This window comes from Rattus norvegicus, chromosome 12, assembly GCF_021556685.1.
Source record: "Rattus norvegicus strain SHRSP/BbbUtx chromosome 12, alternate assembly SHRSP_T2T, whole genome shotgun sequence".
Classification (NCBI taxonomy): domain Eukaryota; kingdom Metazoa; phylum Chordata; class Mammalia; order Rodentia; family Muridae; genus Rattus; species Rattus norvegicus.
In genome coordinates, this window is record NC_141545.1 from 14,534,394 (window position 1) to 14,553,070 (window position 18,677).

Here is an 18,677-nt window from a genome sequence, read left to right on the forward strand (position 1 = left end):
CAGCATGCGGGGGTCAACCATTCTCCAAAATGGTGACCCCACACGAAGGTGTGCAGGCCTCCTTATAGAGAGCTGGGAGTATTCGCTAAAGGGATTAGGTAATCTAAACTTTCATTGGTGGGTTTTAGGGGGTCTCAGGTGGTCAGTAGTCTGTGTTCCTGTGTCATGAACATTTAACCATAGAATGAGATAGATGTCCAGGACAAGTGGGCCATTCTGGGATAAGATATTTCCCCATGGGGGCTGGAGAGATGGCTCAGAGGTTAAGAGCACTGACTGCTCTTCCAGAGGTCCTGAGTTCAGTTCCCAGCAACCACATGGTGGCTCACAACCATCTGTAAAGAGATCTGATGCCCTCTTCTGGTGTGTCTGAAGACAACTACAGTGCACTTATATATAATAAATGAATAAATCTTAAAAAAATATATTTCCCCATGTTTGTGGTTATCCCCAGGCTGTTCTTTGGATGGGGGTTTTATGATCTTGTTCTGGTTTTTATGGTCTGTTCCTAGAACTGGTGTCTTATGACCTAGTTTCTGGGACTTATACCTTATGGCTTTTTTTTTTTTTAAATAAATCAGGCCTGGTCCTTAAATGGAGACAAACGGGGTTTATATTGTCCTTTCAGTAGGGCAAGTGTCAATGGCTTCTGGGAAAGGAGGTGACATGTTAACTGGGAGCTGAGGTTAAGAAAAGGTGACCAGAAGGAAAGCCAGGAAGAAAGTTCTAGACAGAGAGGCAACAAGGATTCTGGTTAATTTTTTTGTCAACTTGGTATAAGCTGGTGTTTGGAAAGAGCATTTATTTCTCAGTTGAGAAAATACAGCCATCAGATCGACCCATAGTCAAGTCTGTATGTGTGGGGTTCTTTTCTTGCTTGATGATTGGTAAATGTGGGAGGGCCCAGCCCACTATGGGCAGCACCATCCATAGGCTTTGGTCCTAGGTTGTGTAATAAAGCAAACTGATCGTGTTATGAGACGTAAGGCAATAAGGGAACATGTCTCCGTGGTCTCTGTTTCGGTTTCCTCATCTAGGTTCCTGTCCTGCTTGCTTTCTTGCCTTGGTGTCCCTCGGTTATAAACTGCAGTTGAGACACACAAGCCAACTAAGCCCTTTCCGCCCTATGGTGCTTTTGGTCATGGTGTTTATCACAGCAATGAAAAAACAAACTGAGACGAATGGGCAAAGACCTTGAGTGGAGACCGAGCTGGGATACCAGTGTGGCTGGGGCAGCACAGGGCAGGTGGGGAGGGGGCTTTGAAGCAATGGTCTCAGTCAGGGGTGAGTAGGGCAGGCTTGAGGGTACAAGAAGGAGCTAGGTTGGGTTTAATAAAGGGACTATTGAACTGCACCAACATTTCTTCTTTGTTGTCTTTAAGACATAGTTTCGCTATGTAGCCCTGGCTGTCCTGGAACTTTCTCTATAGACCAGGCTGACCTTGAACTCATAAAGATCTGCCTCCCCTCCCCTCTCGCTGCTGCTCCCCACTGCCGCCTCCACCGCCACCGCCACCGCCGCCGCCGCCACCACCACCACCACCACCACCTGCGAGTCAATGTTTCTAAATCCCACTGCTTTCTAAAAGCAAGGGCCTGGCGAGGAGATTTCCCATATGCAGGACGGAGATCCACTGTTCTGCCCTCCTGCCTGGCAGTTAGTCCGTCTGCCACCCCTGTTCTGTAGTGGGCAGTGTGGAATTTCTCCTGGGACTACTGCCAGGTTCCCTAATTCGTACCTTACCTGCTTGCCTATTACTTGCTCCATCCGCTTCTCTGCCAACACTGGCAATGCCAGGGGCTCCAACCCAGAACTCCAGGACCACCTGTAAAACCCAGTGAGACTGAGATAGGCAGAGACCTAGAAAAGTCTACAGAAAGTTTTATATTTATATGTATGTATATATATATTACATATAATATGCATACATGTATAATACATATAATATACAAACATGTGTAATATATAATATATACACACATATGTCATATATGTATATATACATACATAACTTTATTTTTATGGACATTGTGTTTTGCCTGCATGTATGTCTGTGTGAGGGTGTCAGGAGCCCTGGGAGCTGGAGTTAAAGGCAGGTGTGAGCTGCTATGTGGATGCTGGGATTTGAACTCGGGTTCTCTGGAGGAGGAGCCAGTGCACCCTAAACCACTGAGCCATCTCTCCAGCCCCCAAAAGTCGCTCTTAGGCTCAGAAGCTGCACCGATTCCTAGCCAAGCCGATGCCACTTCTGACGCTCCATTCAAACACCAATAGGGCGTGGCCCCAAGACTGAGCACCAAGCCATATTCAGCAAGTGTTCAACCTGACAAGGATTCAAACAACCATTCAGAAACACAGGGGAGACCAGACAGCCACACCTAGAAACACTACTCATGACCTAAATCCAGATGCCCAGGTACAGTCACAAAGCCCCAAGCAATATGAGTGACCAAGATGATGTGTCTCCTCCAGAAACAAGGCCTCTCCCTGAAATATTCTTTAAGATAAGCAACGTCCCTAATGCACGGGACAAAGGGTTTCCAAACAGCAGCTGTAAACATGTTCGAGGAACTCAAGGGGAATGTGAGCCAAGGCCTGAGTGAGAAGCCCCACGCCACACAACATCGCATCTCTCTTCTCGGAGCCTGTGACGCCCCCTCCCAATGGCTACCGTCTAAAACAAATGAATCACAAAACTTTTCATGTTGATCCTCTGTTGCCCTGGAGTTTGGGTTCTAGCAAGGTGTGACGTGGGCCTGTCTTCTACAATGGAGTCAGAGCTGGATGAGGTCTGGTGTGTGGCTGTCTTTCAGAGATGGGGTTGGTAATGAGAGAAGAACCCAGGGTTGGGGGATGAGGGTCCTCAAAAGGCCCAGCCAAGGCCTGAGAGGAATTTCCCACAAGGCAAAGGGACAAGTGGGGACAGATGTCCTCATGGAGGTAGAGATGGGGAGGGGGAGACTAAGCTGCTTTCCAGTTAGTGATTCCAGTGTCCCCATGGTCTTGTCACTCTTCAACTTAATCTTTTTTTTTTTTAAAGATTTATTTCTTTATTATATATAAGTACACTGTAGCTGTCTTCAGACACACCAGAAGAGGGCATCAGACCTCATTATAGATGGTTGTGAGCCACCATGTGGTTGCTGGGAATTAAACTCAGGACCTCTGGAAGAGCAGTCAGAGCCAATTCTCCAGTCCTTCAACTTAATCTTAATCTCTCTCTGTTTCTCTCTCTCTCTGTTTCTCTCTCTCTCTCTCTCTCTCTCTCTCTCTCTCTCTCTCTCTCTCTCTCTGTGTGTGTGTGTGTGTGTGTGTGTGTGTGTGTGTGTGTGTGTGTGTGTGTGTGTGATTCCTCGTAGGCCTCAGGAGACACCCACTCCTACACACTTACCTCTCCGTCAGCTGTGTCTCCTCCTGAATGTGTCAGCCTCCTGTTGCCTTCTGGGTATTCGGCAATCTCAGTGCCCCTCCTTTCCAACTCAGGTCACCTGGGTTCAGGAAAGGCTTCCTCCAGCAGAGCTCTTGGATCTGTCTGCTGCACAGCTGTCCCTCAGGCATGGCATTCACCCGACCTGCGGCTTCTCTCCTGCTTCTTGCTGCATCCATCCTGAAGGCTTCGGGCTATGCCTGATGGGCTTAGAAATCTTTGAGGGATGTGTCAGAGCTGGAGACTGTGGTCTTCGGCCTTGTAAACCATGGATGGATGTTTCCCATGCCATATTCCAGCCCCTTAGGATTCTCTCCTCTTCTTGGTTCCTGTCACCATCCTTTCTGCCAGCAAGACTCTGAAAATGCCAGTCTCTGCCAGTTACCAGCTCTTCCCTAGGCCAACCCTAATGGGTATCTTTGCCATAACCGTTTTGGGGGAACTGGGGCATTCTCTCCTGGAGGGTGGAGGGATGTTCACGCCATTTACAAGGCTCTAGGTCAGTGGTCCTCAACCTTCCTAATGCTGCAATTCTTTAATACAGTTCCTGCTGTGGTGATCTCTAACCATTAATTTATTGTTGCTACAACAGATCTATAATTGTTCTACTGTTGTGAATCGCAACGTAAAAGATTTTTTTTTTTTTTGACAGAAGTTTGCCAAAGGGGTCGAAACCCAAAGGTTGAGAACCGATGTTCTGGAAGCTCTGAAGTTTACAAGATTCACAAGGCTCTTCTTCCTCAAGATTATACAGAGGAGAAGTAACAATTGTTGCAAAGAGTGGGTGCTCCAGCTGGCTCAGATGCTTGAAATTTATTCAGGGGGCTTCAGGAATATACCCCACTGGAGTCCTTACTCATGCTGGCTGGGATTTTCAGTGATGCCGTTCCTTTTTGAGTCACTAGACTCCTGTGAGAAGCTTCCCCTCCATGTTCCTATGAGGGATCTCCGAAACCTCACCTCTTCTTCACTGCGTTACCATGAGAGATGCCAAAACCAAAACCAACCCCTTACTGGTTCATTGAGCTACATGGAGGTGGAATTCAATCTGTCAACAACGCCCCCTATCGAAGGTGCAGAGGAGTTGTTCATGTCTCCTCAGAAAAAGTCACACAGCAGCGTCCTCAACACAGCATGGCCCAGGTAGTGCCCTCGGGCGCCATCTTTCCCCTTTGTGATCTCTGCCTTCCCAGGTGTCTCCATTTCAGATGGGCGGACCATAAATGGCAACCCAGGCCAAGGTTTTCCTACTCACCCAAGTCTCTGCTCCTATCCGACACACCCCAACACAGCGGTGGGGGCTTTACCCTCTCTGTGTTTGGCACAGCGCTCTGTGCTTTTGTAACTCCTCCCTGGTCCAGCTGCCAGCAGCTTAGGCCTGCACTGCAGCCAACATGCTCCTTAGGCCTCTTTCCCCAAACTCTGTTCCCCCAGCATCCTGGATGAGCCTTTAAAAACACATATCAGATGCTCTTGCTTCTGGTTTGTTTTGTTTTTTTGTTTTTTTGTTTTGTTTTGTTTTGTTTTGTTTTGTTTTGTTTTGTTTTGTTTCTTTTTTCTTTGTTTCGGAGCTGGGGACCAAACCTAGGGTCTTGCGCTTGCTAGGCAAGCGCTCTACCACTGAGCTAAATCCCCAATCCCCTTGCTTCTATTAAGAATTAGCCAACAATACATTTTTATTCTAACAGTTTTATCTTCGAAATCTACAGCCAGGCATGGTGGCACCCAATATCTGGAGTCCCAGCTATGGGTAAGAGGTTGACTTGTGCCCAGGAGATCTTTTTTATTTATTTTTTTTTTTTTGTTTTTAGGAGCTGGGGACCGAACCCAGGGCCTTGTGCTTGCTAGGCAAGCGCTTTACCACTGAGCTAAATCCCCAACCCTGTGCCCAGGAGATCTTATTTCTCATGGTTACTTTTTATGTTGATTTACGTGTGTGTGTGTGTGTGTGTGTCCCCGTGTCTGCTGGGGACCTCAGAGACTGGAAGAGCATATGGGATGCCTTAGGGCTGGAGTTACAAGTGTGTGTGAGCCACCTGATGTGGGAGCTGGAGCCAAATCTCTCTGTCTGTCTGTCTCTCTGTCTGTCTGTCTCTCTGTCTCTCTCTGTGTCTCTCTCTCTCTGTCTCTCTCTCTGTCTCTCTGTCTTACAATGTAGATCTGGCTGTCCTGAAACTGTGTAAAACCCAGGCCAGCCTTGAACTCACAGCGATCTGCCTGCCTCTGCCTCCTGAGTGCTAGGATTAAAGTGTGAGCTAAACCACTACACTGGGGCTCCATTCTTTCCCTTCCCCTAAAACATCTTACATGACTGCAGTCTTCTTCTCCACTCCCAGCCAGGGTGTCTCTTTACCCCTCACTTCATGTCAAGCTAGCCTTTTCCCTCTCTGCGGTACCGTTGAACTCTTTCTCTGCTTCAGGACCTTTGCATGTGCTGAACTCCCTGTGTGAACACACTTTCCAGCTCTCCAGTTCGTATCTTCATAATTCTCATTCCAACTGGGTATGTCTTCTCCAAGATTTTTTCCGATTACTATACTAGAAATGGCTACTCTTCAGGCTGGGAAAATGGCCCAGCAGTTAAAGTAGTTGCTACATAAACAAAAAGAACAATATTCAGTTTCCCAGAACCCAGGTAGAGTGCAAGTGATGTGTATGTGCGCACGCGTGTGCAATCATGTGTGTGTGTGTGTGTGTGTGTGTGTGTGTGTGTGTGATAGCTCACTTGAATTCTGGCCTCAGAAGGCAGAGACAGAGGATCTCTAAAGTACGCTGACTAGTGAGATTAGCTGCCAGCAAGCTCTGGGTTGAGTGCGAGACCCTGCCACAAAGAATAATATTGGAAGAACAATAGGGAAAGATTCCTGGTGTCAATGTTGGGCCTCCACATGCACATGTGCACACGTGCTCACACACCTGCAAACACACGTACAGAAACACTCATACCAACACACATGCTTGTGAAAAGGAGGAAAAAAAAACCAACCTAATGGTTCTTCCTCAGTTCTTAGCTCTTTCTTGAAAGTTCCTGTTTTCCATCTCCCTCTCAGACCTCACAGCCCTTGGCCATTCACATGTTTGGTTGATATGAAAGCGGTTAGCTTATGTGATGGTTTGTATATGCTCAGCCCAGGGAGTGGCACTATTAGGAGGTGTAGCCTTGTTGGAGTAGGTGTGTTACTGTGGTCGTGGGCTTTAAGACCGCCTAGCTGCCTGGAAGTCAGTCTTCTGTTAGCAGCCTCAGATGAAGATGTAGAACTCTCAGCTCCTCCTGCACCAGGCCTGCCTGGATGCCGCCATGCTCCCACCTTGATGATGATAGACTGAACCTCTGAACCTGTAAGCCAGCCCCAGTTAAATGTTATCCTTATAAGACTTGCCTTGGTCATGGTGCCTGTTCACAGCAGTAAAACCCCAAGTAAGACAACTTGCCTCCTGTTCACTGTGGTATCCTGGGAGCCGCTGGTCTGCTGACTCAGAGGAACTTAGTCGGCTGTGTAGGCAAATGGTGATAGATGAGAAAGTTTAAGTTTGGGCACCGTGGAATGGGCAAGCACTAGGTTCAATTCCCAGCCAGGCTTGGCTCCAGCATCTGACTGACCACCCTCACCCTCACTCCCATTTGCCCCTTAGGATCTGCTGTGCTCTCTGTAGTTCTTCTGTGAGGAGAGTTCCCCCTGCCCACAGGCTTATGTGTATAGGGTTTTGCCCTCATGCCTGTTTGTGCATTGTATGCATGCAGTTCCTGTGGAGGCCAGAAGAGGGCGTCAGATCTCCTGGGACTGGTGTGAGAGACGGTTGTGAGCGTCTTGTGAATGATGGAAATTGAACCTGAGTCTTCTAACGAGCATCCAGGGTGTCTTAGCCTTGAGCCATCTCAAGTCCTTTATACAAGCCGAACACCCATCACTTCTGTCCCCACCTCTCCCCATCTCTTTTTGCACAACTATATAATTTATCTTTATTTTTATGTGCATTGGTGTTTTGCCTGCATGTGTATCTGTGTGAGGATGCCAGATTTTTTGGAACCGGGGTTATAGACAAGGTGAGCTACAATATAGGTGCTTGGAATTGAACCCTGGTCCTCTGGAAGAGTACCCAGTACTCTTAACCACTGAGCCATCTCTCCAGTCCCCTCTCTTTTTAAAAATTCACTTCACATCCCACATCCAGTCAAAGCCTTCCTCCCTCCTCACCTCCCAGTTCTACCCTCATACCCCCCTCCCCTACCCCACCCTCCAAGAAGGTGAAACACACCCATGGGTACCAACCCAGCCTTGGCACATCAAGTCTCAGAAAGACTAAATATATCCTCTCTCACTGAGGCCCGGACAAAGCAGACCAGTTAGGGGAAGGGAACCCAAAGGCAGGCAACAGAGCCAGAGACAGCCCCAGCTCCAATCGTTAGGGGACCCAAATGAAGACCAAGCTGCATATCTGCTACATATGTGTTGCAGGTGGGGGTGGGGTGGGGGGTTAGGTCTAGCCCCTGCATGCTCTTTGGTTAGTGGTTCAGTCTCTGTGAGTCCCCATGGGCCCAGGTTAGTTGACTCTGTAGGTCTTCTTGTGGTGTCCTTGACCCCTCTGGCTCTCTTAGTCCTTCCCCCCCCCCTCTTAGTACCTCAGTTCTTTCTGATCTTTCGCTGATTTCTTCCACCGTCTGTCATGATTCTGGGAAGTCTTTCACTTCTGACTTGTTATAAGCTTGTAACCCAGGTTAGACTTTCTCCCTGTACCCTGATGGGTAAACTACTTGTGCTTGAACAGTGTTCATTGGGTAAGCAGATGCATAGCAGGGAGGAGAAGGCCAGAGTGGCCACAGTTCCCCAGAAAGGCACCAGGAGCCGAATGGCTATCAGTGATCCCTTCTCTCTGCTTGGTTGGGGCATGCCGGGGAAATTTGGAACACGATGTAGCTACTGTCCCAAGATGGCTTTGGTGCTGTCTTCTGATGCCAAGGTAGGATCAGGAGGATCCCTATGTCTGGCAGAGGAAGCTTTGACTGCAGGCTTCTACGGAGAGCTGACGCCATATGTACTGGTGTGCCGACCAATGGCAGCTGCCGCCGCAGGCTGGGGGCGTGTCTCACAGTTCTGAGGACTGCATGGCTGCACTAGGGGAGCTGATACTTCTGATTTTTCCAAGGCTTTTCTTCCTCGTTGACGTATAGATGGCTAATGTTCTTGCTGTGTCTTCTGCAGGTACCCTGCTGTATACTCTTCCAGGCGTCTCTCAAGCTAGACAAAAATTCTAACAAGGGGAGGGAAGTTGGGCACAAAGTCCTTCCTAGCTGAGACGCTATTGACAATATCTATCTACTCGAAGAGGGAGAGTACGATCTCTTTAAGGATGCGACACCAGTTGTAGTGACTACGCTCCAGGGTTTGGTCCCCAAGAGGAAGAGGAGGAAGGAAAGGAAGTTGGGTGGGTAGGGAAGTAGGGGTGAATCCTAGAGTTAAAGGAGGGATAAATACAAACCAAAATACACTGTATAAAATTCTCAAATATTATTTTAAAATAGTTTTTTTGTTTTGTTTTTGTTTTTTGTTTTTTTTTTTGAGCTGAGGACTGAACCCAGGGCCTTGTGCTTGCTAGGCAAGCGCTCTACCACTGAGCTAAACCCCCAACCCCAAAATAGTTTTTTTTTTTTTTTTTTGGTTCTTTTTTTCGGAGCTGGGGATCGAACCCAGGGCCTTGCGCTTCCTAGGTAAGCGCTCTACCACTGAGCTAAATCCCCAGCCCCGTTTTTTTTTTTTTTTTTTTAAATCAAGTTAGCTCAGGGCACCCTAACATCTACTTTCACTTGGTCGTGCCTTCGGAAGGTTCCATTCCAAGGCAGTCACGTCCTGAGTATCAGCTTCAGCATGAGAGCAAGCTTCTACATATGTCCTTGAAAAGTCCGACCCAACAGCAGGGTTTGATAAAAGTGGACTGTTTATTTTCACGGTCTATTCATTTCTCTTTCTTTTTCTTCTTCTTCCTTTCTTTTGGGGGGTGGGGTGGGGTGAGGCTTGTTTTGTATTTGTGACAGGGTCTCTCCTGGAACCCCAAAAAAACTAGGTTGCCCTCAAACTCCCAGAGATCTATCTACCTGCTTCTGCCTCTCAAAGCCTGGCACCACCATAGCCAGCACGATTTTTTAAAAATAAGAATGTGAAAAACATTTTCATCTTTATAACCAAACCTTTTCTTCCAAAAGTAGCACTGTGGGGCTGGGAGTCCTTCCGGTATGCCTTTCCCCTTCCTGGCTCCCATACATCTGTGGTGGCATAGAGACTATGAGCCATGTCTTGGGAAGTCACTTCCTATGGCTGACACCTCTGGGATAAGAGGTGGGTCCTCCCACAGCTCAGGTACCTTTTTACTGGTCTTGACCGGGCCACAAGGGGTTACATTAAATGGGTGATGCCATTTTTGTCAAAGAAATCTTCAGGGATGGGTTCAAGGACAAAAACTTCTTCAGGACAGCTTGCAGGAGGGCTAGAGAGATGGCTATGTGGTTAAGGGCACTGACTGCTCTTTTCAAGGACCTGGGTTGAGGTCTAAGCACCCACATGGTTCCTCACAACTGTCTGTGACTCCAGCTCCAGGGATTGGACGCCCTCTACTGGCCCCCACAGGCACTGCACTCGTGGTGCACAGACACACACGCAGGCAAAACACCCATGCACATAAAAATAAAAACGAATTTAAATGATTACTTTTTTAAAAAAATAAAAGACAGCCTGCAGAATGGGAGAAAATATTTGCATTGATCTCTGGAATACACAAAGAACTAAAGGAATCAAATATGAAGACGTCAAAACCACAATAAGTTAGTTGATAAAATGAGCAAAGCTTTCTAAAGTACAAAGGGCCAATACACATATGAGAAAAGGTTCGACCTCCTTAGCCATCAGAAAGGCAGTCAATATGAAAGCAAATAGCAAAACTTGTTGAGACACAAAACCAGTCCACCCACTACAGAAATCAGCATAGAGTTTCATTACACACACATGCACACACACATACACACACACACGAACATGCATACACACACATGCACGCAAGATTTACTAGAGCTGGAGAGATAGATCAGTGGTTGAAGCACTGGCTGTTCTTGCCAGAGAGAGCCCAGGTTCAATCCCTGACACTGTGTGATAGATCAAAACCATCTGTAGCTCCAGTTCCAAGGGATCTGGGACATTCTTCTGACGTCCATGGGCACTTAGTCACTTCAGGGATATATACATTCAAGCAAAACATTCATACGTATAAAATTAAAAAATATATAAAAACTCTAATAAAATAGATTTTCCTTATGATCCAACCATTCCATTCCTGGGCACTAACATGGCGCCTAACGTACCACAGAGGCGCATGCGCATAGGTCAGTGTTCCCTGAAGAACTTTCCCTGATACCTTACTTGTAGAACCAGCCTAGGCATCCAGCAACAGGGAAATGGATGAAAAAAACAGCTCATATTACACAGTCGAATTTTTTTTTCAGCCACATATAAGCAACTAAATTGCTTAAAATCCAGTTGCTTTTAAGAAGCTGGATACCACTGAGAAAATCATAGTAAGCAAATTAAGGCAGTGTCGGAAAGATAAATACCATATATTTTCTGTCATTTTTGGTTCCTAGCACTTAGATAGGCAGAAGTGAGACTGATGGGCAGCGGTCTCCAGGGCCATATGCACACAGGACAGATACATACTACTCTCTGGGAATGCCTTTCTGTGTAGCACACTTCTGTGCACAATGCATATACACAATCAAAATTAATAAAGCAAAACGTGAGAGGTGGACGTAGCTCAGTGGGTAGGGCACCCACTTAGCATGCACGAAGCTCTCTGGGTTTGACTCCCAGCGCAGCACAAAACAGGCATGACGGCTCACACTTGAGATTCCAGCACCCAGGAAAATAGAGGCAGGAGGATCAGAAGTTCAAGGCCAGCCTAGGATACAGGAGACCCTGTCTCGAACCAAACCGACCAAAGGGCTCTTAGAAAAGGAGAGTTTTGCCCAGCAGTGGTACTACACTTCTTCAGTACCCGCTGCACAAAGAGAAACACTGTTTCAAAAGGAAAACAGGAAGAAGCCTGTTTGAGAATTTTAAACAGCATCAAATAAACGGGGCGTGGCCTATACCCTGTGACCCTAGCACTCAGTGGGTGATCGGAAGTTCAGGCTTACTCTCTCCACTGAATATTGAGTTCAAAGCCAGCCTGGGCTACAGGAGACTATCTCAAAACAGCAAACAACAAAACAAAAACCCCAAAACAACAACAAACAAACCGACAGGCTTAGGCTGGGAGATGGGGAAGGTGTCTTTATAAAGTGCAGTGTGCAGGTGTTACTGGGGGTCCTGATCCCTCAGCGGAGCGAGGTCTGAGGAAGCTGCAGTCATTCTATACACAGGACAGGATATGTGGTTTGACTTTAAAGAGCCCTGGTTCCTGTTAAAGTGCTTCCTGACCAGTGGGTGGTGTTTTGGGGGCAGCTCTGCTGGTGGAAGGATTGAGTGCCTTCCTACAGGTATGGAATCCTCAAAGGCTAGACCAAGTTGTCTTTTGTCTCTGCTTATTCAGTCTGTGAGGACTGAAATCCTGAGCCAAAGAAGTCTTTCCTCCCTTAAGCTGTGTTGTTGTTGTTGTTGTTTTGTTGGTGGTGGTTTTTGTTTGTTTTTTGAGACAGGATTTCTCTGGTATAGTCCAGGTTGTCCTTGAACTCACTCCACTACACCAGGCTGGCCTCGAACTCAAGAGATCTGCCTGTTTCTGCCTCCCAGTGCTGGAGTAAAGGCTTGCGCCAGCAGTGCCCGGTTCCTAAAGCTGTTTTTATTTATCATTGTGGTCACCGAGATCCAAAAATACATAGAGGGATAAGAGCGGATACAGTAGGAAAGACAGGACTAGAATTAAGTCTTTTCTTGATGTCTTCCTCCAGGTATCAAGGACGTGAACTACTGGTGTCCTTCACAAATGCCTTCAACAAGCCCCAGTCTTAGGGCTGGAAAAGGTTCAGCCTCTGTCTGGAGCACCATTGTGTCTTGAGACAGGTGGCAGCATCTTGCCGGTCACCACGGTAAGCGTCCAGTCTGCTCAAATAAACACAGGTTAGAGGGGAACAGACGGGATAGAACCCCCTGGTTTGAGAATCAGCTCTGTGTGGGAAATCCAGGAAGAAGGAGACCTTCCCAAAGCCGCTGAGGCCAGGCTGGGAGTGGAGGGCAGGGCATTTCCAGCAGAGCTAACATTCGCAGAAGTGCGAAGGGCCATCAAGGTCATGACCATCCCACAGTGGGACACAGAGCTGCTTCCCCTGGTCTTTTCCTAATTGTAGCCCACCCTCACTAGAGCCTCTGTTTGTGTTTCCTTCAGGCCCCCTGTACATTCCAAACCTAATTGTGCATGCCTTAAAGGCCCACACAACCCTGTCAGCCATCCAAAGACAGAGTGGCTGGGAGCGGAGGTATTAAGCTGTATTATTGAGTTCACAAATTCAACTTTCAGAGATCTAACCAAACAAGGGATTTGTAACAGTTTCAAACAGGGCAAGCCGGACTACATTTCCCATGACAATCAGCTTGTTTACCACCCTAAGGTACACTTGAACCGCTGTTGACACGCTCATTTGCATGCCAATACCCAGAATGCTTTTCTAGTCCTACAGCGCTAGGACTCTGCCAGTGAGCTAAAAGGTTTATTTACACATACAATACCTGACAGCTTCATTCTCTGAAGCATCTTTCACAGCTCCCAAATGCCTTAAGTTGATGAAAGAATTTCAGACCGCTGTTTAAGTTAGCCCCCTTTTTTTCTGGGCTAGAATTAAGGTAAATTATGCATGGCCAAATTAACATTTTAATTAAAAGATACTTGAGGGAAAGGGGGTTTCTGTTATTTAGCAAATGTCATATTAAGCTTGATACACTGGGCCAGGGTTATGAAGATGAGTCATGTGGGCACAGAGAGCTTGGGGCATGCAGAGGACCAGGGCATTGGCTGGTCACCAGAAGGCCCTGAATTAAGTGATGCTATTATAACTGGAATTCTCTTGCACTGTGACCTGTGGGGTGGAGTTACAGGGGCGCGTGCATGGGAACACACACACACACACACACACACACACACACACACACACATATCTTGGTTTTCCGTGACAGGGTTTCTCTGAGTAGCCCTGGAACTCACTCTGTAACACCAGGCTGTCCTCGAACCCAGTAAGCTGCCTGGCTCTGTCTCCTGAGTGCTTGGATTAAAAACTTGTGCTACCACTGCCCGACCAGGATGGTGTTAACAGTAAGGGACACTGGACTGTGGGTGTGGCTCAGTGGTAAAGCACTTGCTTAGCACACACAAGACCGACATTGCAAAGATATCAGGCACTGGATAAAATGGCGTAGAAGGCAGAAATGCACAGGCTCCCCACATTTGCCAGTGTTATGACTATAATACTCAAGAACCAGGGTGGAGCACACACCTGCAACCCCACCACTGAGGAGGAGACGGGAGGAGGGAGAATTGGCGGGGAGCCTGAGTTCTATAGAGTCTAAGGTCCTCCAGAGCTGCATAGAGAGACCTTGTCTCAAAACCTACCAAGACGAAACAGATGTGAACCGATGGATTTCTGTTCCACCGGCTGGATTTCTGTTGCTGTTCGGTTCGAGAGAAGATGGTTTTCTTGATATCTTGTTCCCAAAGATGGATCTGCAGATATTAGGTAAGAAATTCCGAATTGGGAGGCAGAGACAGGCAGATCTCTATGAGTTCAAGGCCAGCCAGGGCAACGTAGTGGAACATTGTCTTAAAATGTAAAATAAAATATTTTTATGACTATAATATAATAAAAAGGAGGGAAGAAAGGGGGTTGTGATTCCTGTGCTCAACACAACTTTAGAAATTATTTGCTGCTTTATTATATTCTAAAAGTTTTGTTTTCTTTTGTTTTGAGACAGGGTCTTGGTGTGAAGCCCAGGCAGCCTCGGAACCCACGGTCCTCCCGCTGGAGTTGCGTGCATAACCCATCCGACCCAGCAAGTGTTTGACTTATTAATTGAGTTTGAATTTTTTGAGGCCAGATCTTACTATGTAGCCCAGGCTAGCCTCAAACTCTTCCGGCCTGGAAATACAGGGACCACTGTTAATATTAGCTAATATTAATCACTAGCTAATATTATTTTATTTTTAAATAATTTTTGTAGCCACCAGCCTTAGCTTCCAGGTGGCCAAAAGGAAAGGCATGATGTCAGGGCCTCCTGAGCTTATGAAGTTGAATATGTGACTCACAGAGTTACTCTTAATTTTTATTTTTAATTTTTTTTTATTGTATAGTGGCAGAAATAGAGGCCAGGTCTTATCCACGATGCACCACTGATCACACCCCCGGAAGCAGCATTTGATACCTTTGAGAACTCGGACCTGGAATGAGGCGGAGAGCCCCTCAGCCTCTGTGTCCCCCACACCCCATCTGTAGATCCTGCTTCTCACAGCTGTTAGGAAGATTAAGACTTGGACTGAGAGATGTTGCCGAGATGGCTCCTCTGGCCTTTAAGAGCACTGGCTGCTCTCTCAGAGGGCGTGGATTCAGTTCCCAGCATCTGCGTGGCAGCTCACAGCCGCCTGTAACTGCAGGTCCTGGGGCGGGGGTTTGTTGCCATTTTCAGCCTTCCCCAGGTACCAAGCATGTGTGTAGCACATAGACATACAGAAATGCACACAGGAAAAACATGCATACACATAAAATAATTTAAAAAAAATGAAAAGATATGGATCTGGGTATGCCAAGGAACCTGCCACAGCCCCTCTCAAGTGTTTTGGTCTCAGGGACTCTGACACTTTGAAAAGTGTCCAAAACTCTAAACCCTTTCAACGCTGACATTTATGTTTGCTTTAGAAGCGAAACCACCCCTGTAATCTCAGCACTGGGGAGTCAGAGGCAGGAGGGTAAAGAGTCTGGGGCTACTCTGGGCTCCATAGCAAAACCCCAAAGAAAACCAATTAGAAAAGCCCCCACAGTAAAAGTATTAAAAGTATTTATTATTTAGTGTATCGTTGTTTATTGTGTGGAGGAACACACATGTCCTGGTGACAGTGTGAAAGTCAGAGGACATCGGAATGAAAACGGGTACGGCATGGATGGCCACTCAAGAAGGCACAGCCTGAGGACAATCACACACATCTCAGGACACCAATCACTGCTGCTCTCAGACAGCGGAGGGTGTGATAAGGAGGGTGTGACAAGCTAGTCCTGCTCTAACTTATGGCCTTTGGATGAGGACTCCTAAATTGTCACCCCTGCCTAGATGCCTGAAGGAGCCTTGGACAGAGAACTAACTACATGTGGATGGACCTGGACTCCATTTTTGGCACCAAGTCTATGACTTATCCATTGGTCAGGACACGACTCAGGTCCAGGAGAAGACCGGTGCTTTCCGTAGCCTACACACCAGCCTGAGCAGACTCTAAATGAGTTGATCGTCAGGCAGGTTGCTGCGTTACTCCCAGTTCTTCCTAGCAGGCCGTGGAAGCCAGTTCTGGCTAGTTAAGTAGAAAAAGAAATGAGCTGGGTGGTGCTGGTGCAGACATCTAATCCCAGCACTCAGGAGGCAGAGACAGGGAGATCTCTGAGGCCAGCCTGGTCTACAGAACAAGTTCCAGGACAGCCAGGGCTAGCTAGCGACCCAGAGAAAGCCTGTCTCGAAAGCCCAACAATTAAAAGAAAAAGAAAGAAGGGAAGGGAAGGAGATTATGTGATAGTCGATGGAAAAGCTGGCCAAAGATGGCTTAGACCCTGCCCTTAGAGGTACCAGTGCAGCTGCTGTGTCACACGTGTGGCCATAGGTGGCAGAGAGAAGAGAGGCTGTGTCTACACTCAGTGCTCTGACCTGTGAACATCTGAATGATTAGTAGCCTAACACTACCTGAAAAAAGTGAGCATGAGACCGCCACCCACCCGTCTGGCACCAGGCAGGCCTGGAAGGGCTCCCAGGAGGAGGGGCAAGTGGGAGACCAGGAAAACACCCCTGGGATCATGAGCCAAGACAGACGACCCTGTCACAAGGGGCTACTAGGGTGGGCCTGGCAAGGATCAAGCCCAAGATGACTGGTGCCATGGGGCCTGGACAGGGAGCTAGCTTGAGATGACTGCCAGATCAGCACTGGACAGGACTAGGGTGTAGGGGGCAGACCATGCCTGAGGTGACCCCTGCCTGGTGCCATAAGGCATGAGCTGGGCAGAGCATTCCCGAGACCACTCAGAGATGATCCCAGACACTCAGAGCCCCTGGCCCCACTAAGAGGAGCGAGTAAGTGGTGGAGAAATGGAAGAGAAAGAGACACAGAAGAATGTGGGCACAATGAAGGGAGGCAGAACTGGAGTCTCGAGGGTAGTAAGGAACAGCCTGTTGCGACTAGCTGGTGATGCCGCCTGGGACCATGGTGGAGTCTTGACCTGTGCTGCCTCCAGGGGTCACGTCTAGGTCTGTGGCCCTGTAGTAGCAGGGGTCGGTTACCACCAAAGGCTAGGTGGACATGCCTGATCTAGGCTGCCTCCTGGGGACACAATGATGTGTGAGGGACTGGCTCCACTCCTCACCTGAGCTTGCCCTGCAGGGGGGCTAACCTCACCCCTAGCCAGCTCTATTACTCCAGAGAGCAGGGCCTGCAAATTGCAGGGGTTCCGGGTGAGCTGGCTGAGGATGTAAGTGTGGGAGACCTGGTCCTACCACTGGTCTCCCATTCGGTAGCAGGGACAAGGTAGAGATACCCTTGTCCTCCCTTACCCCTGTGGCAGGGAGGAGACATGGCCCTGGGGTCATAAAAGCAGGAGAGCTGGCCCTACCCCTCACCTGATGCAGCATTCAGGAGAGCTGACCCTGCACCTCCCCCGGGCTAGCACAATAGAACTGACCCTGCATGTGGGGGTTGCTGTATGCGAGTCCCAAGGGTATGAGTGCAGAAGGACCAGCCCTGTCTCGCGTCTGTGGACAGTGGCACAGTTGAGGGAAAGACACCCTTCTTTCTTCCCTCGTCCCTTGCCATCTATGGCAGGTGAGAGAGCTGGCATGGGGTCATGAGAGTGGGAGAACTGTCCCTGTCCCTCACCAGCTGGCACACTTAACAGTGTGGCCCCTGGGTTGGGGATTTAGCTCAGTGGTAGAGCGCTTGCCTAGCAAGCGCAAGGCCCTGGGTTCGGTCCCCAGCTCCGAAAAAAAGAACCAAAAAAAAAAAAAAAAAAAAAAAAAAAGAAATGTGGTCAGAAGGATGTGCTTTGGGACACACTGGGACACACTACAACTCCCACAAAGAGATTTTCTTCTCTCTACTAGGGAGGAGGTTGTTGCAAGGCTGGAGGGCTTGAGGGAAGGGAGAAATGAGTGGGACTGGAGTATATGGTGTGAAATTCACAAAGAGCCAAGAAAAAGGTTTGTTGTTTTTGTTTTTGGTTTTGGTTTTTTGTTTTTGTTTTGTTTTGTTTTTTTAATGACTTAGAAAGCAAGCAAGAGAATGGGGTTAAGGCAATGTCTCTGCTGTGGGCAACCGGCTACAGGCCATCTCTGAAGTGTCTGCCTGGACAATGACTTTACCGTTGGTCACTGGCCATCAGATGGAGACTCAACAAGGAACAACTGATACAGGGCCAGCAGCTCCGAGTTACTCCTCTCTTGCCTCAGACTGCTGGGGGGAAGGTCCGGTTCCCAGGCCTGAGTAGCACCCGGAGAGGTGAACAGCTAACATCTAGCCTCCATTTGATTTGGTAGTGGGACCTTGGTCCCATTTCACAGTGATGTCCCAGGGGGAAGGGGGACTGTCCCACAGGACCCGCATGTCTATTTCAATAGATGTTCTTTTCCGGAAGAGAGTTTCGTTTCATTTTGTTTCTCTGTGTAGCCCTGGCTGGCCTGGAACTCAAGAGATTCACCTGCCTTTACCTCCTGAGCCCTGGGATGAAAGGCCAGAGACACCACCCCCCAGAAAAGATTTTAATTCGCATTTGTCAGAACGAAATCTAGGTGTAAGAGTCAGAGAGAGATAAATGCCGAGCAGAAAAATAATGAAAACAAAAAAACAAAAAACAAACCAAAAAAACAAAAAACTAATGTTTGTCAGATAGCCTGAGTTCAGAGGGAATTCTTGTAATTCACCTAGGGCCACCTTGACAGAGACACCTTAACAGGACCAGGCAGTTTAAACTAGGGTCATTTCTTGTCTCCTAGTTTTTGAAACTGAGTTCCAAGGCCAGAGGAGCAGCGTTGGTTCCTT

General features: G+C 47.9%; 1 non-coding gene across 1 annotated transcript; it reads left to right on the top strand.

Annotated features, from left to right (window-relative positions):
• Nucleotides 1-16,205: 16,205 nt before the first annotated feature.
• On the top strand, nucleotides 16,206-16,334 carry LOC120096117 (small nucleolar RNA SNORA17). The gene has a single exon (XR_015635020.1). It is a non-coding gene; the product is annotated as a small nucleolar RNA SNORA17 (small nucleolar RNA).
• The last annotated feature ends 2,343 nt before the right edge of the window (nucleotides 16,335-18,677 follow it).